Genomic DNA, 23,158 nt, shown 5'->3' with positions numbered 1-23,158 from the left:
GAGTACCGGGCGTGAGTTGTGCTTCGGTAGCTCAGTTGGTAGAGCACTTGCCCGCGAAAGGCAAAGGTCCCGAGTTCGAGTCTCGGTCGGGCACACAGTTTTAATCTGCCAGGAAGTTTCATATCAGCGCACACTCCGCTGCAGAGTGAAAATCTCATTCTGATTAAATGTTGCTAGTTAAATAATTAAAAAAGAAATTTTGACAGACTAATTGGAACAAACTGGAAAGCACTCATATCCTGAGTGAACTTTAGCTGGCATTGAGATCAACAGACCTTCCAATTCAATACATTATTAGATTAAAATTCGTAATTGTACGTACTTCCTTTTCCTGTCACCGCTATTGTGCTTAGAGGTTGGTATGACAATACTGTTTCCGGATCGCCCCTCCTCTACTCACATTAATTCTTCTTGTTTGCTTCGATCGTCTTGATGCAGGATTCTTGGCGCGGGCGAAATGGTGAACAGACACGTATGGTCGTCGCGAATGTGCGAATAAACTCTGCTCTGCACTTCACAAGAAGTGCATGGAGTTGTGGGAGGAAGAATGGCTGGCGGTGACGGCCAATAAAGTGCGGTTGGTGAAGTCAACAACTCGGCCGTGGCGTTCCTTCTGCTGGTTGCTCAGGCAGGAAGAAGTGAACTTCACGCGTCTTCGGATTGGGCACTGTCCTCTCGCACATAGCTTTCTATTACGGCGGGAGGATCCCCCAGCTTTGTGATGCTTGTGATGTGCAAATCTCTGTCCGCCACGTTTTAACAGACTGCATTTTATACCGTGATGCAAGGGTAGAAGCACAAGTTGATGGGTATCTGCTCTGTGTTTCAGCTAAGGATGAGACGTGTGTGTCTAGGGTTTTAAAGTTTTGTGATGTGTCTGGACTCTGGTCTAAACTTTTAGGCCGGAGGTTTTAGTGTATTGCACAGTGGCTGGCTCCTCCCTTTTTTCCTTGCGGTCAGCAAGCCACTTCCATCTGCAATATTGTCTTAGCTCCCTCTACGACTTTCTTCCTGTGTTGTCCATGTTTTACTGCTGGCGGCATGCTTCGTCCCACGCTTCGGTGTGGGTAGGCCCAACGGGCGCTGAAGATCTTGTCGTCGTGCGCCCTTAAAACCCTCTCCATCCATCCATCCTAATAACTTTTTATAACACTTCTTTAATGTATGGTTTGGATACACATTTTTTTAACAGTGTTAATGCTGCAGATCTCGTCGTGCGTCCGCCCGCTACCGCTTACAGAGAAAGAAGGTGAAGATTAATTAATTGAAGAGTGTATCGCTCCTTGTTTAGTTTGGAAAAGAAAAGAACGAGAGAAAAAATGACTCTTTACAATTGGCCCCCACTGTCGAGGCCCACGAGAAAGACAGGCCGCGGCGCATACGTCATGAAGGTAGTAGTCCTGAACTCGCTCGCTCGCCCAGCTCAGTGGACAAAATGCGTTTCTACACCTGTGAACTCGCTGCTCAGCGTGTACGCACTAACAAGAGTGGCATTTTCCACTGGAATCTGTTATTATGAAGTCTTACTAATTAACAATACTACAGCAAGCTAGACCACGCCCACTTTCCTCGGTATTTAGGCCGCTCTCCAACGCCCGACTCGTCAGTCGGCAGGACTCAGCAGGACCAGCCATACCTCTGAGGATGTCCAACGTAGTATTGGACGAAACGTTAGGAACAGAAGAATTCCATGGACCACGGCCATATAACCCGGAAGAATTATCAACAACAATACTACAGCAAAATTTAACTTAAGATCAGTACTCGGTATAAGTGATATAATGGCTTGTTCATAGCATTTAGTCTCTTCTGCTTAACAGTACTCATTACATTCTGGAAGTGGTGCCTTATGCAACTGATAATCATTTTAGTATGATTTTAAATTTTCTACGCCAATACAGCCGTAACAAATTATGAGCAGGCCCATGGACTTCCCATCATTATAGGACTAATAACAGTAAGATTACATAATAGTGGATTCTAGCAGAAGATTCAGTTTTCGTTTGTATGGACACACCTAGTTACGAGTTAAGGGGCTCTGGAAAGGCTCAAATTTTTACTTTTTTGCGTTTTCTGAATCTGCAGACTATTACCTTTTAATAGATATATAATTTATTCAATTCCGAAGAATACAACTATTTTTAAATTTTTTTTGAAATGTGTTCTACATGGGCGTAACCCACTGTGGCGCTGTTAAACTGCTGTCAAATGGTGTTATTATTAACGTCCGTGTTCATCAGGCACATTTTAGTGATGTGAGATAAAGTATGTGTTGTGGCTAACCTATTTTCAGAGGCTTAGCAGCACCTGAACTGTTGAAAATGTGTTTTCACGGAAAAACTCAAAACCCCAATGAAAGTGTAAATAGTGTTATATGGTCGAGAGTCCCCAAGACTGTATTTGTTGGAATAGAAACACTTCACTTTGGTGTGTATGATGCTGTTGCGACTTTCAATGATGGCAACATTGTAAGGTGCAAGGTATTTAGAAATATGGGAATGAAGATAGGTTCTAACATGGTACGAGCTATGCTTGCTTTAGACAAGGAACGCCTTCGGGCTGCAGACAGGGCTGTAAAGAGTCTAGAAATACGAGCAAGAGTAAACAGGAGGAGGAACAAGAGGAAGCTGGAGGAGGAGTTTGCAGATGATGAAGATAATCCATCCTATGGACCTGGAATGCACTAAAAAGTTAATCCAATCTTTTGTCGCTCGATTCCCAAAACTTTTCTTTTCTCATACTAATTACATGTTTTCTAAGGATCTTCCAAACATATTTGTTTCAAACTTTCAGTAAATGTTACACAGTACCTTCTGCATAATTTAACACAGCCTTTTTCCAAAAAACTGTATATTTTTTAATATATAAATAAAAAATTGCAAAAAAATGTTGTGAATTTTCATTACAATTGAAAAAAAAATCATCTTTAATAACTGAACTAAAATTTTGTAAAATCTCTGTGTTAAGTTGTAGCCCATATTCCAATAAATATCTGTAAAAAGTTCAACTTCCTACTTTGTGAGGAAAGATGTAATTTATAAGTGTTATTTTAACATTGCAAGTATAGGGCGTTCTGGAGCCCCTTAACTTCAAGCACAAACCGTAATCATCATATTTGTTTGACAATCTGAATGGTGCGAAAATTGGCAGTTGGCCCTCAACAACGAAAAGTGTGAGGTCATCCACATGAGTGCTAAAAGGAATTCGTTGAACTTCGGTTACACGATAAATCAGTCTAATCTAAAAGCCGTAAATTCAACTAAATACCTAGGTATTACAATTACGAACAGCTTAAATTGGAATGAAAACATAGAAAATGTTGGGAAGGCTAACCAAAGACTGGGTTTTATTGGCAGGGCACAGAAATGTAACAGATCTACTAAGGAGACTGCCTACACTACGCTTGTCCATCCTCTTTTAGAATACTGCTGCATGGTGTGGGATCCTTACCAGATAGGACTGACGGAGTACATCGAAAAACTTTAAAGAAGGGCAGCACGTTTTGTATTATCACGAGATATGGGAGAGAGTGTCGCAGAAATGATACAGGATTTGGGCTGGACATCATTAAAACAAAGGCGTTTTTCGTTGTGACGGAATCTTCTCATGAAATTCCAATCACCAACTTTCTCCTACGAATACGAAAATATTTTGTTGACACCGATCTACATAGGGAGAAACGATTATCATGGTAAAATAAGGGAAATCAGAGCTCGTACGGAAAGATATAGGTGTTTCTTCTTTCCGAGCGCTATACGAGATTGGAATAATAGAGAATTGTGAAGGTGGTTCGATGAACCCTCTGCCAGGCACTTGAATGTAATTTGCAGAGTATCCATGTAGATGTAGATGAGTGTGTGTGTGTGTGTGTTTTGACTGCATTACGTGTAATCACCGAATGTAAAAAAGAATTATTGGTAGACTAGATTAATGTAAAAGACTATCGTAAAAATGCTCAGTAAGTTGTCATATTTTTCGTTGTTAACGGGCATTACGAGTGTAAACTAACAAGTTCAATATTACAGTACGAGACTGAATTTATAATCCACTGAACAAGTAAAAAGTTAAGCATCATCTGCGAATAACTCCAGGGAATCTGACCGATAATATCGAAAACCAAAGATATCTCGATTAGTAACAGTTACTGTCATTTTAGGGTCTTATTCAGTTCGTGCGTTGAGCAATATGTTGAACATTATAGTCTGTATAAGTAAAAGTATACAAATTCCTAATCAAAGAGACTAGGAAGTTCTCATTATGATGTATGCAACTGATATGTTGACAAACACATTTATTTTAAACCATGAGTCTTTAAAACTAAGAAATAATATTACTTTGTTCCAAAGCCTACATCGTACTACCATCTTCACTTCTACCTGAGTCTGTTTCCGAACAATCTGAATGTAAATTTACGATGATAGGCTCAAGACTTCTACCCATCCTTACTTCCATGTCAAATTCTTCTTTCTGAAGACTTTCAGCATGCCACACAGACTGTGCCAACGCTACACGTGGGATGTTGTCTGTTACCTAATTGTGTATTGCCTCACGCACATTGTATGATGTCATTTCTGTGTGTAGTTACCAAACAAACCAGCCAAATACGGCACAAAAAGAAAAACATGCCCTCGTAGATGCGAAGATATTCTATACCTTCAGACTGATAGTATACTCGGGAAAACAACCACCAGGACCATACCAGCTTAGTAATAAATAATGTGATATTGTAAACTGTTTGGTGGAGCGAATAACGAAAACAAATAGGAATCTGACGTTCGATAATTGGTTTACTAGTTACCCCCTTATGATCCATGTGTTGAAAGAACATTCCTCGACTTCTTTCGGAACAGTCCGTAAAAACAAGACAAGTGTTCCTGAGATTTTTAAAAAAGTAACAGAAGTATATAGTTCTCGATTTGGGATCCAGAATGACGTTACATTGGTGTCCTATGTACCTAAAAAGAATGTGTCCTATGTACCTAAAAAGAATAAAGTTCCACCCACGAATACTGCGTGAGAAGAATGATTGCCAGTAAGCCTCTGTATTGGCTCTAATCTCTCGAATTTTCTCCTCGTGGTCAATACGCAAGATGTATGTGGGGGGAAGTAATATGTTGTCTGACTCCTCCTCAAAAAGTGCTGTCCCGAAATTTCAGTAGTAAATTTCTTGTAACGTCTGCCAGTGGAGTTTGTTTCGCATCTTCGTAACGCTCTCTCGCCAGCTAAACGATCTCGCGACGAAACGCGCCGCTCTTCGTTGGATCTTCTCCGTCTCCTCTATCAGTCCTACCTGATAGCGATCCCAGGTAGACTAACAATACTCAAGAATCGGTCGAACAAGCGCCTTATAAGCCACTTCTTTCGTAGATGAGTTCCATTTCCTTAAGATTCTTCCGACGAATCTGTCTTGTGTCTGGTTTTCCCACTATCTTCACTTAAGGTCGCTCTGGATAGTTATGCCTAGATATTTTACGGCAGACACAGTCTCCAGCTGTTTGTCATCAATAGTGTAGCAGTACAGTTGTGGATTTCTTTTCCTATGTATGCGCCCCCCCCCCCCCCCCCCCATGAACCATGGACCTTGCCGTTGGTGGGGAGGCTTGCGTGCCTCAGCGATACAGATAGCCGTACCGTAGGTACAACCACAACGGAGGGGTATCTGTTGAGAGGCCAGACAAACGTGTGGTTCCTGAAGAGGGGCAGCAGCCTTTTCAGTAATTGCAGGGGCAACAGTTTGGATGATTGACTGATCTGGCCTTGTAACAATAACCAAAACAGCCTTGCTGTGCTGGTACTGCGAACGGCTGAAAGCAAGGGGAAATTACGGCCATAATTTTTCCCGAGGGCATGCAGCTTTACTGTATGATTAAATGATGATGGCGTCTTCTTGGGTAAAATATTCCGGAGGTAAAATAGTCCCCCATTCGGATCTCCGGGCGGGGACTACTCAAGAGGATGTCGTTATCAGGAGAAAGAAAACTGGCGTTCTACGGATCGGAGCGTGGAATGTCAGTTCCCTTAATCGGGCAGGTAGGTTAGAAAATTTAAAAAGGGAAATGGATAGGTTAAAGTTAGATATAGTGGGAATTAGTGAAGTTCGGTGGCAGGAGGAACAAGACTTTTGGTCAGGTAACTACAGGGTTATAAACACAAAGTCAAATAGGGGTAATGCAGGAGTAGGTTTAATAATGAATAGGAAAATAGGAATGCGGGTAAGCTACTACAAACAACATAGTGAACGCATTATTGTGGCCAAGATAGATACGAAGCCCACACCTACTACTGTAGTACAAGTTTATATGCCAACTAGCTCTGCAGATGACGAAGAAATTGATGAAATGTATGATGAAATAAAAGAAATAATTCAGATACTGAAGGGAGACGAAAATTTAATAGTCATGGGTGACTGGAATTCGAGTGTAAGACAAGGGAGAGAAGGAAACGTAGTAGGTGAATATGGATTGGGGCTAAGAAATGAAAGAGGAAGCCGCCTGGTAGAATTTTGCACACAGCACAACTTAATCATATCTAACACTTGGTTTAAGAATCATGATAGAAGGTTGTATACATGGAAGAACCCTGGAGATACTAAAAGGTATCAGATAGATTATATAATGGTAAGACAGAGATTTAGGAACCAGGTTTTAAATTGTAAGACATTTCCAGGGGCAGATGTGGACTCTGACCACAATCTATTGGTTATGAGCTGTAGATTAAAACTCAAGAAACTGCAAAAAGGTGGGAATTTAAGGAGATGGGACCTGGATAAACTGAAAGAACCAGAGGTTGTACAGAGTTTCAGGGAGACCATAAGGGAACAATTGACAGGAATGGGGGAAAGAAATACAGTAGAAGAAGAATGGGTAGCTTTGAGGGATGAAGTAGTAAAGGCAGCAGAGGACCAAGTAGGTAAAAAGACGAGGGCTAGTAGAAATCCTTGGGTAACAGAAGAAATATTGAATTTAATTGAAGAAAAGAGAAAATATAAAAACGCAGTAAATGAAGCAGGCAAAAAGAAATACAAACGTCTAAAAAATGATATCGACAGGAAGTGCAAAATGGCTAAGCAGGGATGGCTAGAGGACAAATGTAAGGATGTAGAGGCTTATCTCACTAGGGGTAAGATAGATACTGCCTACAGGAAAATTAAAGAGACCTTTGGAGATAAGAGAAACACTTGTATGAACATCAAGAGCTCAGATGGAAGCCCAGTTCTAAGCAAAGAAGGGAAAGCAGAAAGGTGGAAGGAGTATATAGAGGGTCTATATAAGGGCGATGTACTTGAGGACAATATTATCGAAATGGTAGAGGATGTAGATGAAGATGAAATGGGAGATACGATACTGCGTGAAGAGTTTGACAGAGCACTGAAAGACCTGAGCCGAAACAAGGCCCCCGGAGTAGACAATATTCCACTGGAACTACTGACGGCCTTGGGAGAGCCAGTCCTGACAAAACTCTACCATCTGGTGAGAAAAATGCATGAAACAGGCGAAATACCCTCAGACTTCAAGAAGAATATAATAATCCCAATCCCAAAGAAAGCAGGTGTTGACAGATGTGAAAATTACCGAACAATCAGTTTAATAAGTCACAGTTGCAAAATACTAACGCGAATTCTTTACAGACGAATGGAAAAACTGGTAGATGTCGACCTCGGGGAACATCAGTTTGGATTCCGTAGAAATGTTGGAACACGTGAGGCAATACTGACCCTATGACTTATCTTAGAAACTAGATTAAGGAAAGGAAAACCTACATTTCTAGCATTTGTAAACTTAGAGAAAGCTTTTGACAATGTTGACTGGAATACTCTCTTTCAAATTCTGAAGGTGGCAGGGGTAAAATACAGGGAGCGAAGGGCTATTTACAATTTGTACAGGAACCAGATGGCAGTTATAAGAGTCGGAGGACATGAAAGGGAAGCAGTGGTCGGGAAGGGAGTGAGACAGGGTTGTAGCCTCTCCCCGATGTTATTCAATCTGTATATTGAGCAAGCAGTAAAGGAAACAAAAGAAAAATTCAGAGTAGGTATTAAAATCCATGGAGAAGAAATAAAAACTTTGAGGTTCGCCGATGACATTGTAATTCTGTCAGAGACAGCAAAGGACTTGGAAGAGCAGTTGAACGGAATGGACAGTGTCTTGAAAGGAGCATATAAGATGAACATCAACAAAAGCAAAACGAGGATAATGGAATGTAGTCGAATTAAGTCGGGTGATGCTGAGGGAATTAGATTAGGAAATGAGACAATTAAAGTAGTAAAGGAGTTTTGCTTTTTGGGGAGCAAAATAACTGATGATGGTCGAAGTAGATAGGATATAAAATGTAGACTGGCAATGGCAAGGAAAGCGTTTCTGAAGAAGAGAAATTTGTTAACATCGAGTATTAATTTAAGTGTCAGGAAGTCGTTTCTGAAAGTGTTTATATGGAATTTAGCCATGTATGGAAGTGAAACGTGGACGATATATAGTTTAGGCGAGAAGAGAATAGAAGATTTCGAAATGTGGTGCTGCAGAAGAATGCTGAAGATTAGATGGGTAGATCACATAACTAATGATGAGGTATTGAATAGAATTGGGGAGAAGAGGAATTTGTGGCACAACTTGACTAGAAGAAGGTAGGACCGGTTGGTAGGACATGTTCTGAGGCATCAAGGGATCACCAATTTAGTATTGGAGGGCAGCGTGGAGGGTAAAAATCGTAGTAGAGGGAGATCAAGAGATGAATACACTAAGCAGATTCAGAAGGATGTAGGTTGCAGTAGTTACTGGGAGATGAAGAAGCTTGCACAGGATAGAGTAGCATGGAGAGCTGCATCAAACCAGTCTCAGGACTGAAGACCACAACAACAACATATGTAAATTAATAAAATAAACTAATTTTGTTCGAATTTTGTATGAAAAAAATATTAAACTTCTGAAACTTGTACTTTTTCTGAGAAAATATATTCACTTCATTATTTCATCCAAAAAAAGGTTTTATATCTTAAATATAGTATTTTATTTACTCATTTTGTTTAATAGACAGCCATGTTCAAAACGTTAATAGACAGTGAGAGAGCACCGCGAGTTCCTGCTGGTAATAAGGCCGTTCGTTTACTATATATTTCTACGAGCTTCAAACAGGAGCCACTTCCTTTCATTTACCTTTGTAGTTACTAGTATATTTTCGTAATTTTTTGCGTGTTTGAGTGCTTACTAGGAGAAACCTTTCATTTTAAAAACAGTGTAGCACACAGTACCGCCGTTGCTATCGACCGTTGTATCCATCCTCGTGTCGTCAGTTTCCTTTCTCCTGATAACGACGTCCTCCTGAGTAGTTCCCGCCCGGAGATCCGAATGGGGGACTATTTTACCTGTGGAATATTTTACCCAAGAGGACGCCATCATCATTTACCGTACAGTAAAGCTGCATGCCCTCGGGAAAAATTACGGCTGTAGTTTCCCCTTGCTTTCAGCCGTTCGCAGTACCAGCACAGCAAGGCCGTTTTTGTTAGTGTTACAAGGCCAGATCAGTCAATCATCCAGACTGTTACCCCTGCAACTGCTGAAAAGGCTGCTGCCCCTCTTCAGGAACCACATGTTTGTCTGGCCTCCGTTGTGGTTGCACCTACGGTATGGCTATCTGTATCATTGAGGCACGCAAGCCTCCCCAACAACGGCAAGGTCCATAGTTCATTTCGGGGGGGGGGGGGGGGGGGGGGGCGGCGGAACCCCATAAAAAGAAGCTAACTGGAATTTTAATTATTCACATAATATCAATTCCTCGCTAAGAGTTTCTTACAGCCTCAAGATAATGTGCTGTTTTCTGACAACAACTGTAGATGACGGCAGGTTGGTGGACATTTATAAGAACTTATGCATTCCACTCAGGACGGTGGAAGCAAATAAGCGCCTCGTGTGTACTGCAGTCTTAGTACAAATCAGATCAGTGACATGTCATCTGTGGTAACACAGAGGAGATAGGAAGGAGAGAAGTTTAAAAGAGCAAGGGTTTATAATACGCACATATACATCACCCTCTATATCCGACTCTCTTTGTTTCAACTTACCGTGCCGTCGCGGCGTGCTGAGATCACACTCTGCTTCACATTCGGTCTGCGTTTGTAGTAGACAGTGAAGAATATCTTCTTATTGCACTGTAGGTCTGTTCATATATACTTCACCTACGGACCCAAATTCATTAGTCGAAAAGAAAAGAAAAAGTGTATTATAGTGGAAGAGAGGGGAAAGCTGTGCTATTTCAAGGTCGAAAATAACTACACTTTAAGAATTCTGACCTCATACTCCATGGAGCGCATCACAGCGCAACACGCAGTCACAGAATTACGAAGTCAACAATCCAAATGCCATGGTTCTAGGCTTGGGACCACAAGAGCGAAATACGTGAAAACATCAGTTGCGCGGCAAATAGACGCACCGCTATGGCATACGCATATGGGATAGATGCAGCAATCTACGCCAGCCGGTGTGGCCGAGCGGTTCTAGGCGCTTCAGTCTGGAACCGCGCGACTGGTACGGTTGGGCATGGATGTGTGTGATGTCGTTAGGTTAGTTAGGTTTAAGTAGTTCTAAGTTCTAGGGGACTGATGACCATAGCTGTTAAGTCCGATAATGCTCTGAGCCATTTTTTTGCAGCAATCTACACGAGGCAGAACGTCTGCTGTTGCGGAATTTCGCCGCTTGCCGGCCGCATCGCGCATAGAGAGACGGAAACCGGGCGGTGGCAACCGCAGTGCTACGAGACACGAAAATCAGTTGGGCAGTTCACACGTGCGAGGAGGAACCTTCTGAGTTCTGACTATAGGCAGTCAGTACCGGGAGCGGGGTGCCCAAAAAAAATGGTTCAAATGGCTCTGAGCACTATGGGACTCAACATCTTAGGTCATAAGTCCCCTAGAACTTAGAACTACTTAAACCTAACTAACCTAAGGACATCACACACACCCATGCCCGAGGCAGGATTCGAACCTGCGACCGTAGCAGTCCCGCGGTTCCGGACTGCAGCGCCAGAACCGCTGGACCACCGCGGCCGGCGGGGATGCCCACTGACCGTAGGCTGCGTTGCGTTCTCCGTAGCAGGTGTGTGAGTACAAATGTGGCATGTAAATAAATTAAGGGTCAAGCGCAAAAAAATGAAAATTTGAGTTATACGTGAAATTGAGGTGTAAACGCCAAGCCAAATAACATTTGTTCTGACTAAAGTGCTGTCACAAGATGGCGGCACTCGTGTCATAACACCAACATCGAAGTTCTAATAATGTCATGGGCCAACTCTCTATTAATGTCTTAGCGTGCACTTTTGTGAAGTGCTGATAACAGAACTAGCTCTGTGATTGTTTGCAACAATAGGGCATTGCTGAAGTAAATTGTTATGCAAGAAGCGGAGTTTTACGACTTCAAGTCAGCTGCGGAAACACACAAAGTTTTACCAATGTGCATATTTGAAAAGCACGGTGGATCAGATTAACTGCTGAACGGCAAGAGCTAATGCAAGATCGGTCTACTCTCAATGGAATTGAAGAGTTCAAGGAACATTACGTCTTGCAGAGGAACGTGAGACCTTCTGATCTTCAACAGGTGCAGCTAGAAACGATATACTGTGAACCTAGGATGTCTGAAAGAAAGGGAAGGGGTCTAGCTAAAATGATTCCTTTTGTAAGAGGAGAATTAGTGGCTTTACGAGAACGTCGTGAAATGAGTGAAAATGTGCATGATGGCACTTGCATAATAGTTATTTATGTTAAAGCAATAGCACACAGAACGTTTCATTTTCTTCAAATCTGTATAATTTTGTTCTGGAACCTACTAAGGTAGAATTAAAAAAAAAGCATATATGACAAAAAAAAACCTGTATTTTTCGTGATTGTACCATGATCCGCAATTTATAGTGCTTTTGTACAACTGCTACACACATTTTGTTGATTATCTCAAAATCAGATTTCTGACGCTTGACCCTGTATTTACTTATTACATGTCACAAACTGTCTTCCACGATGTGTCCTCCGGACATAGAGGAAATCGATTTGAACAATGCAAGTAGAGAAGAGGGCTTGTATTTTAGACGCGGCGTGGCATCTTTTGTGAATTATTTCGCAGAGCATTCGAATATAGAGAAAATACGCTGGTAGTTGTTTCTTTTCACTTCTTCATTAATTTAATAGTTTGGGTTACAGGATCAGTCGGAATTACAATAGAATCAGCGATTTAGTTTTCCCCACGCGTGACAGATTTTTATTCATACATTCGTGATCCTCTGAGAAACTCATAGTTTTCTCTTATGTCTGAAAGGTTTTTGTCTTGCTTATTTCTTTATTTAGTTTCAGGTTTCTTTATTTGGTTTCAAGTAGAGCTCATTACACCAAATACAGTTATTTCACGTAATGATACAGACTGGAGTTTGGCCTGATTTCATTACCTAATAAAATATTATCATAAGTAAAAGATATAAGGATTCAACAAAGTACATTAGTCTAACTACACCTTTACAATATAAGACACGAAATTTTAAGGTAAATCCAATTATATGCATACATATCAAAATATTAAATATATTCTCAAATTTCTAAGTTACCTTTCACAAAGTCGAATCAAATAGCAGATACATTTGGCATCGTACCTATACATGGAACTAAGGAGAAAAACGATCCTATTTCTGAAATATTGTACTGCATAATTGTTCTTGGATGATGGCATTTATCACACTGTTAATACATGTACAATGTCCTCTCAATGATGCAGAAACCACAGCTTGGACAATGAATTAATTTTAACAAATGTCTCGTTTTATTAGTATTCATATGATCTGCTCTGTCTGTTAAGAGCAAAAATTTATCCTCTCATGAGCGCCTAGTTCAGAAACAAATGGTGACACCGTGTCCGTTGTTGAATCGCTCAGTACCATGTTCCTATGGCGTTACGGTCTATATCTACTAAATTTGTCCATTCCGTATTTGCTTGGCTGGCGAGTCTACTATGAAAATCGCTCTATTCTAGGGACGTGCAGATGAAAAGTAAAGGCTGCACCATTTTCGCCAGTTGATGTGCACGTTCTTTGCCCCTTATTCCATCTTGAATCTTCGGACAAAATTTAGTAAGAACACTAATTAATTCGCAATTATTATGGAATTCAATAACTAGTTTTAAAAAGTAACGTGCAACTAAGGAGAAGGCAGATCAAATGTTTACGAAAATTCTCAGTTCTTTAAGTATTCCCGGCGTGATTGATCGGTTATTGGATATCGGGATACATGTCTAGTATACTTATTATTGGTATACAGATAAATATGTAATTTTTTAATTATTTCATGGTAAAAATGCACAACAACAATGAATGACCGATTAGAATGAAACATGGGTGGCACTTTCTTACGAGGTGTCGCAAGGGATATTGTTCCCACGCTCGGTTTCACCAATAATGGTATCGATTCTTCGGCATCACGTGAATTAAGCCACATGATCGCCTTCGACATTTACTTTATTGTAAAGAGAGATACATGACTGAAAACAGAACATTAAACGGCATTCAGAAAGCACTGCTATAACACTAGTTTCCGGATAGTGTGAGAGTGAGAAAGTCATCACTATCAGATTAATTTGTTTTCTGTTTGAGACGAATTTACTGGAACAGGAACCGAAAATAACAACCTGTTCAGAACATTCAAATCGGCAAAATGGTTGTTGTAATGGGAAATGCGTATGACACCTAATATTCTGTCTTAGATACACTATGTGATCAAAAGTATACGGACACCTGGCTGAAAATGACTTACAAGTTCGTGGCGCCTTCCATCGGTAATGCTGAAATTCAATCAGGTGTTGGCCCACCTTTAGCCTTGATGACAGCTTCCACTCTCGCAGGGTTCGATTCCCGGGGGGGTCAGGGATTTTCTCTGCCTCGTGATGACTGGGTGTTGTGTGATGTCCTTAGGTTATTTCGGTTTAAGTAGTTCTAATTTCTAGGGGACTGATGGCCATAGATGTTAAGTCCCATAGTGCTCAGAGCCATTTTGAACCACTCTCGCAGACATACGTTCAGTCAGGTGCTGGAAGGTTTCTTGGGGAATCGCCCGCATCTCGTGGTCGTGCGGTAGCGTTCTCGCTTCCCACGCCCGGGTTCCCGGGTTCGATTCCCGGCGGGGTCAGGGATTTTCTCTGCCTCGTGATGGCTGGGTGTTGTGTGCTGTCCTTAGGTTAGTTAGGTTTAAGTAGTTCTAAGTTCTAGGGGACTGATGACCGTAGCAGTTAAGTCCCATAGTGCTCAGAGCCATTTGAACCATTTTTTTCTTGGGGAATCGCAGCCCATTCTTCACGGAATACTGCACTGAGGAGAGGTATCGATGTCGGTCGTTGAAGCCTGGCACGAAGTCGGCGTTCCAAAACATCCCAAAGGTGTTCTGTAGGATTCAGGTCAGGACTCTTTGCAGGCCAGTCCATTCATCACAGGGATGTTATTGTCGTGCAACCACTCCGCCACGGGCCGTGCATTTTGAACAGGTGCTAGATCGTGTTGAAAGATGCAATCGCCAGCCCCAAATTGCTCTTCAACAGTGGGAAGCAAGAAGGTGCTTAAAACATCAATGTAGGCCTTTGCTGTGATAGTGCCACGAAAGAACAAGGGTGCAAGCCCCCTCCATGAAAAACACGATCACACCATAACATCCGAATTTTACCGTTGGCACTACATACGCTGGCAGATGACGTTTACCGGACATTCGCCCTACCCACAGCCTGCCATCGGATAGCCACATTGTGCACCGTGATTCGTCACTTCACACGTTTCTCCACTGTTCTATCGTCCATTGTTTACGCTCCCTACACCCAGCGATACTGCCTACAGGAAAATTAAAGAGACCTTTGGAGATAAGAGAACCACTTGTATGAACATCAAGAGCTCAGATGGAAACCCAGTTCTAAGCAAAGAAGGGAAAGCAGAAAGGTGGAAGGAGTATATAGAGGGTCTATACAAGGGCGATGTACTTGAGGACAATATTATGGAAATGGAAGAGGATGTAGATGAAGATGAAATGGGAGATATGATACTGCGTGAAGAGTTTGACAGAGCACTGAAAGACCTGAGTCGAAACAAGGCCCCCGGAGTAGACAACATTCCATTGGAACTACTGACGGCCTTGAGAGAGCCAGTCCTGACAAAACTCTACCATCTGGTGAGCAAGATGTATGAGACAGGCGAAATACCCTCAGACTTCAAGAAGAATGTAATAATTCCAATCCCAAAGAAAGCAGGTGTTGACAGATGTGAAAATTACCGAACTATCAGTTTAATAAGCCACAGCTGCAAAATACTAACACGAATTTTTTACAGACGAATGGAAAAACTAGTAGAAGCCGACCTCGGGGAAGATCAGTTTGGATTCCGTAGAAATACTGGAACACGTGAGGCAATACTGACCTTACGACTTATCTTAGAAGAAAGATTAAGGAAAGGCAAACCTACGTTTCTAGCATTTGTAGACTTAGAGAAAGCTTTTGACAATGTTGACTGGAATACTCTCTTTCAAATTCTGAAGGTGGCAGGGGTAAAATACAGGGAGCGAAAGGCTATTTACAATTTGTACAGAAACCAGATGGCAGTTATAAGGGTCGAGGGGCATGAGAGGGAAGCAGCGGTTGGGAAGGGAGTGAGACAGGGTTGTAGCCTCTCCCCAATGTTATTCAATCTGTATATTGAGCAAGCAGTAAAGGAAACAAAAGAAAAATTTGGAGTAGGTATTAAAATCCATGGAGAAGAAATAAAAACTTTGAGGTTCGACGATGACATTGTAATTCTGTCAGAGACAGCAAAGGACTTGGAAGAGCAGTTGAACGGAATGGATGGTGTCTTGAAGGGAGGATATAAGATGAACATCAACAAAAGCAAAACGAGGATAATGGAATGTAGTCGAATTAAGTCGGGTGGTGTTGAGGGTATTAGATTAGGAAGTGAGACACTTAAAGTAGTAAAGGAGTTTTGTTATTTGGGGAGCAAAATAACTGATGATGGTCGAAGTAGAGAGGATATAAAATGTAGACTGGCAATGGCAAGGAAAGCGTTTCTGAAGAAGAGAAATTTGTTAACATCGAGTATAGATTTAAGAGTCAGGAAGTCATTTCTGAAAGTACACTCCTGGAAATTGAAATAAGAACACCGTGAATTCATTGTCCCAGGAAGGGGAAACTTTATTGACACATTCCTGGGGTCAGATACATCACATGATCACACTGACAGAACCACAGGCACATAGACACAGGCAACAGAGCATGCACAATGTCGGCATTAGTACAGTGTATATCCACCTTTCGCAGCAATGCAGGCTGCTATTCTCCCATGGAGACGATCGTAGAGATGCTGGATGTAGTCCTGTGGAACGGCTTGCCATGCCATTTCCACCTGGCGCCTCAGTTGGACCAGCGTTCGTGCTGGACGTGCAGACCGCGTGAGACGACACTTCATCCAGTCCCAAGCATGCTCAATGGGGGACAGATCCGGAGATCTTGCTGGCCAGGGTAGTTGACTTACACCTTCTAGAGCACGTTGGGTGGCACGGGATACATGCGGACGTGCATTGTCCTGTTGGAACAGCAAGTTCCCTTGCCGGTCTAGGAATGGTAGAACGATGGATTCGATGACGGTTTGGATGTACCGTGCACTATTCAGTGTCCCCTCGACGATCACCAGTGGTGTACGGCCAGTGTAGGAGATCGCTCCCCACACCATGATGCCGGGTGTTGGCCCTGTGTGCCTCGGTCGTATGCAGTCCTGATTGTGGCGCTCACCTGCACGGCGCCAAACACGCATACGACCATCATTGGCACCAAGGCAGAAGCGACTCTCATCGCTGAAGACGACACGTCTCCATTCGTCCCTCCATTCACGCCTGTCGCGACACCACTGGAGGCGGGCTGCACGATGTTGGGGCGTGAGCGGAAGACGGCCTAACGGTGTGCGGGACCGTAGCCCAGCTTCATGGAGACGGTTGCGAATGGTCCTCGCCGATACCCCAGGAGCAACAGTGTCCCTAATTTGCTGGGAAGTGGCGGTGCGGTCCCCTACGGCACTGCGTAGGATCCAACGGTCTTGGCGTGCATCCGTGCGTCGCTGCGGTCCGGTCCCAGGTCGACGGGCACGTGCACCTTCCGCCGACCACTGGCGACAACATCGATGTACTGTGGAGACCTCACGCCCCACGTGTTGAGCAATTCGGCGGTACGTCCACCCGGCCTCCCGCATGCCCACTATACGCCCTCGCTCAAAGTCCGTCAACTGCACATACGGTTCACGCCCACGCTGTCGCGGCATGCTACCAGTGTTAAAGACTGCGATGGAGCTCCGTATGCCACGGCAAACTGGCTGACACTGACGGCGGCGGTGCACAAATGCTGCGCAGCTAGCGCCATTCGACGGCCAACACCGCGGTTCCTGGTGTGTCCGCTGTGCCGTGCGTGTGATCATTGCTTGTACAGCCCTCTCGCAGTGTCCGGAGCAAGTATGGTGGGTCTGACACACCAGTGTCAATGTGTTCTTTTTTCCATTTCCAGGAGTGTATTTGTATGGAGTGTAGCCATGTATGGAAGTGAAACATGGACGGTAAATAGTTTGGACAAGAAGAGAATAGAAGCTTTTGAAATGTGGTGCTACAGAAGAATGCTGAAGATTAGATGGGTAGATCACATAACTAATGAGGAAGTATTGAATAGGATTGAGGAGAAGAGAAGTTTGTGGCACAACTTGACCAGAAGAAGGGATCGGTTGGTAGGACATGTTCTGAGGCATCAAGGGATCACCAATTTAGTATTGCAAGGCAGCGTGGAGGGTAAAAATCGCAGGGGGAGACCAAGAGATGAATATACTAAACAGATTCAGAAGGATGTAGGTTGCAGTAGGTACTGGGAGATGAAGAAGCTTGCACAGGATAGAGTAGCATGGAGAGCTGCATCAAACCAGTCTCAGGACTGAAGACAACAACAACAACAACAACAACAACAACAACACCCAGCGAGGCGTCGTTTGACATTTACGGCGTGATGTGGGCTTATGAGCAGCCGCTTGACCATGAAATCCAAATTTTCTCACCTCCCGTCTAACTGCCATTGTACTTGCAGTGGATCCTGATGCAGTTTGGAATTCCTGTGTGATGATCTGGATAGATGTCTGCCTATTACACATTATGACCCTCTTCAACTGTCGGCGGTCTCCGTCAGTCAACAGACAAGGTCGGCCCGTACGCTTTTATGCTGTACGTGTCCCTCCGCGTTTCCACTTCACTATCACCTCGGAAACAGTGGACCTAGGGATGTTTAGGAGTGTGGAAATCTCACGTACAGACGTATGACACAAGTGGCACCCAATCATCTGACCATGTTCGAAGTCCGTGAGTTCCTCGGAGCGCCCCATTCTGCTCTCTCACGATGTCTAATGACTATTGAGGTCGCTGATATGGAGTGCCTGACTGTAGGTGGCAGCACAATGCACCTAATATGAAAAACGTATGTGTTTGGGGGTGTCCGGATACTTTTCATCCCATAGTGTAAGAGCTCAGATTTATAGGCATAGTTAATCTCATATTCGTATCTTGCTTCTGTAATGCATATCTAAGGGAGCTATTAATCCATCAAAGTTTTAGAACCATATTCTGAAGTGGTTTAAAAATTTATATTCACATTCTTGTAAACGTAGAAAGCTTCTTGTGTTAACACACTACTGACTTCTGGATGTACCCGGTACATTCGAGGTATTTTTCTTTTCTTGCAAAACTTTCAGCCCTATGGACTCCAAACTGCATAGTATCGACGAACCATCTCAACTACCGTCTAAAAAAAAGCAAATTCAGTCTACTTGCTTGGACTGCTCGCAACTACGAGACGAACCATAATTGTAGAATATTTCTCGTTGAACTTGAATGAACAGTTTATTTTTATTTTTATTGTCATTTAATCGGAACGTAAATTATCAGGACGGCTCTACCTTTTTTTAACTTTGTTAACACTAGTAGTTATTGAACGTTAAGTGAATAGCACTGATACTGTAGGCAAGAAAGACGCATACAGTACACAGCTAACTCTGCCCCTGTATCTGCATTGTCTATCTCTATTTCCAAAATGCAAAACCTCTTAATGCAATGGTTAACGTAAAGTGTGTCAGCAACTGTTAACATCACGCAAAAGAGAAATCCGAGGCACAAATGCCAATACATATCACTTATTTACTCGGGGCCGCAAGGAGGGATGGCTCCCATTCCACTGTTAAAAACGATTTAGGTATGAAACTTCCTGGCAGATTAAAACTGTGTGCCCGACCGAGACTCGAACTCAGGAGCTTTGCCTTTCGCGGGCAAGTGCTCTACCAAGTGAGCTACCGAAGCACGACTCACGCCCGGTACTCACAGCTTTACTTCTGCCAGTACCTCGTCTCCTACCTTCCAAACTTTACAGAAGCTCTCCTGTTTGGAAGGTAGGAGACGAGGTACTGGCAGAAGTAAAGCTGTGAGTACCGGACGTGAGTCGTGCTTCGGTAGCTCACTTGGTAGAGCACTTGCCCGCGAAAGGCAAAGGTCCCGAGTTCGAGTCTCGGTTCGGCACACAGTTTTAATCTGCCAGGAAGTTTCATATCAGCGCACACTCCGCTGCAGAGTGAAAATCTCATTCTGGAAACATCCCCCAGGCTGTTGCTAAGCCATGTCTCCGCAATATCCTTTCTTTCAGGAGTGCTAGTTCTGCAAGGTTCGCAGGAGAGCTTCTGTAAAGTTTGGAAGGTAGGAGACGAGGTACTGGCAGAAGTAAAGCTGTGAGTACCGGGCGTGACTCGTGCTTCGGTAGCTCACTTGGTAGAGCACTTGCCCGCGAAAGGCAAAGGTCCCGAGTTCGAGTCTCGGTCGGGCACACAGTTTTAATCTGCCAGGAAGTTTCATATCAGCGCACACTCCGCTGCAGAGTGAAAATCTCATTCTGGAAACGATTTAGGTATGTTAGCTACAGTTCATATATAGGAATGTTTACCTAAAATGAACCAAACGCAAACTGGCCAGCGATTATACTTTTCACAGTAAACATTTACTTTTATTCGGAGTACATGAAAACTATGAGCAATTACGAAAAGAGAGAGTTCATTATCAGGCTACGATATATGATTATAAGATGTGAAAGAACCAACTTTTTTATTGGATAGTTTCCTTAGAATCGAATATCAATACAAATGAGAAAGATTGCAAAGGGCAGAACACACACGAATCCCAAAATAGTGGTTTTTCATTTTTTGAGCGCAAAGTAAATTTTTAATTAGTAACGAAGTACACAGAAGGATGAAACTTTGTTTCGTTCGCATAAAACGAGTTTTTTAGAGTCACAGCAGCTATCCCGATATTTGGTTTTCCGCGTTTCGTTCCGCAGCTAGCCGCATGGCTATAGCACTATCGGTCTTGTCACAGTACTTACGTCTTTAGTATGTCAAAATTGGGAGATAAGAGCCATCTTGGTTTCAATCCTATGTTGTTAAGAATAGATTGTACACACCAGTTTGAGGTTGTTTCCGGAGGTTCCTGACATTCATCTCGTCAAATGCTGGCCCGCGTTTGACTACCCAAACAATCCAGAAAACGCAGCTTTCGATATATGTGTTTTATTAAGTTTTAACTATGTCAGTTTTAAAATAGAAGGCATTAAAATAATGCAATAAATCCATTAGCATTATCAGATACGAAGCTCTGTAATCAAGCAAATTGGCATCAAACTTTAATAAGCGTCTTTGAAGTTTGTTTTCTATATCTCCAGTTTAAGAAGTATTAATTAGTCGTATTTTTGCCGGTTATTTTTGTTAATAACACACGGAATTTTTCACAATGTAAAGTATTCCTATATTCTTTTGTATTTCAGATTTTTAATTTTTAGGGTAGATCTAATATTATTCGAATATGGACAAAAATACCTTTGTGAACATTTTCTAGCATAAACTCTTAATTCGTTGGATCGCTGGATTTAAGCATAAGTGATGTAATTTCAGATCGTTAAGTCGCAGAGGTACCATCTAAATTCATATTTATAGTACAAAAACTCTGTAGTTTACGTACGCTAATGAAGTATGCTTAACTTTTAGGTATCAAAGCAATGTACTTTCAAAATACGGAACTGTTAGTCGTTTGGCATAACATGTTTTGGGTATCTCATATCAAATTTAGACAGAGCAACGTGGCGCAGTGGTTAACACAGTAGGCTCTTATGCAAAACGACGACAGTTCAAATCCGCGTCCAGCTATCCAGTTGTACGATTTCCGTGATTTACCTAAACAGCTCCATGTAAATGCTGGGATTGTTCCTTACAAAGCGTACGGCCGATTTCCTTCCGCGTCCTTGACCTAATCCGAGCTTGTGCTCCCTTTCCAATAACCTCGTTGTCGACGGGACGTTAAATCCTAATATTACTTTCTTTGTCAAATTTAGCTCTGAGGTACGACAGATTATCAAAACTTCAAGTAAGTTACATTAAAGTTTAGAATGTTTGCCTCACTATGATAAATATCTAACTAACAACGCCGATGCTGCCAGAGAAGTCCAGTTTGTCCGTGAATTGCTCAATTAGGCGCAAGACATTCGACAAAGGCTGTTTTACTCGCCACTAATTCGCTTAGGGATTTTCTCCGCAAAGGTCTGAGAAATGACAATTACTCAAATTCTTTTATCTTCCAAGATACCGAAACACTTTTTTCAATGTGACATAAGGACATAAAAGGAGGAGCGTATGCCTACAGCAACAAAATGCACGTTTTGTCATCAAACTATTCACAAAAAGAGGTGGGCAGCGTAGTTTTACCTACAGTCTCATGTACACACTGCCTAAGGGGCCGAAAAATACGATGAAAGACAGCCATAGTCTTTACACTTAATATATTTGTTTCTTTTAGCGACATATGCAACTGCCATGTTTACAAGCGTTATGTTTCTATAATGTATGTCCTCATTTTCTGGAAATATGGTGTAAATATTTTTTGTGTTTATCATGCAATAGTGCGACAAATTATCCGATTTAGCCTAGACATCGAAGACAGACGAATAACACTAGTATTACTGGACTGCCCGATGAAATGTGAGCTGTTGGAAATTGGAAATGATGCTAAACGCCCTTGAAAACAGTAAACAGTAGAGCTACTGGATTTCATTTTACTATTGAATACTTTTGTCTTCGGATAATTCTGTGATATACGTTTTTATGTGCTGACACAAACTAGGAATGACGTATTAATGTACAAGAAATGTCAGTTAACAATATGAACGTGGTAAATAAGTATGTTCTATCATAATAGTGTCAAAACTACAACTGGTCGCCTAGGCCGATTACGTTCCACATTTAAGCGCAAAGCATAGCAGAATTCTTTTTGTTGTGAGAAGCATAAACAAGTCTTTGACTTGGAGCCGGAATACGAAAAACGGCTTATATTAGCAAACACGCAAAAAAACAAGTCTTAGAATGTCACCGGCGAGCAGCGAAATACCTGTCCTGTTATCTATTACCTTGCGCAAAATCATTCATTGACCTGTGATACAAAGGGTTATGTGAGGCCAGCGCTTGCTGGAAATCAGAAATTATCTTAGTTTAGCTCTTAACACAGCACTCACGCTGAGTGTCATGGTAAACAATTAGGTTTTCCACCTAAACCACCTGCAGTGTACGAGACAATAAAAATCACGAACTGACAATTATTAACGCTTTACGAACTCACCAGATACCGCTGCTGTCTTTACGGCAGTCAGCTGTCACAGCGTGCTTGGCGCGATGGGACTGGGCATGCGCAGTGTGGGTTCGCCTCATAAGTACGGCTTAGGGAATGTTGTGCAATTGACTTTAACACGCTGCCGTATAATCGAGATTTCTGAAGCGTTGCGCGAAACGATGCAAGATTGTCAATATGAACTTAATGTCGAATATCTCATGTAGTTTGTGAAGAGGATGAAAATCATTTTTAAAACGAAACCTTCTAACAGTTTGAAACTCGAACCTAGACAATACACTCACCGAAAGAATTATGAAGCAGAGATTCTTTCCTGCCAGGTGTACTATACACGCTAGGTACACGGGAGAGATTTAATGGTAGAATGAACGCTATGAAATCGCGTCGTGAGTCGTGCCTGGACAGTAAAAAAATGAAATGAGTGTTTGGCGTCATTGC

The 23,158-nt window shown here is 42.4% G+C and overlaps 1 protein-coding gene across 2 annotated transcripts in view; it reads right to left on the bottom strand.

Annotated features, from left to right (window-relative positions):
• Nucleotides 1-22,767, bottom strand: part of LOC126094910 (serine/threonine-protein phosphatase 6 regulatory ankyrin repeat subunit C-like) — a 314,292-nt gene extending 291,525 nt beyond the window's left edge. For both annotated transcript variants that reach the window (XM_049909562.1, XM_049909553.1), the window contains exon 1: nucleotides 22,712-22,767. The gene's annotated coding sequence lies outside the window, so the exon portion shown is untranslated. The remainder of the gene's footprint in view (nucleotides 1-22,711) is intronic.
• Between the last annotated feature and the right edge of the window lie 391 nt (nucleotides 22,768-23,158).

This window comes from Schistocerca cancellata, chromosome 1, assembly GCF_023864275.1.
Source record: "Schistocerca cancellata isolate TAMUIC-IGC-003103 chromosome 1, iqSchCanc2.1, whole genome shotgun sequence".
Taxonomy (NCBI): Eukaryota; Metazoa; Arthropoda; class Insecta; order Orthoptera; family Acrididae; genus Schistocerca; species Schistocerca cancellata.
The sequence above is the reverse complement of the archived record's forward strand: the minus strand, read 5'-3'. Positions and strand labels throughout refer to the sequence as shown.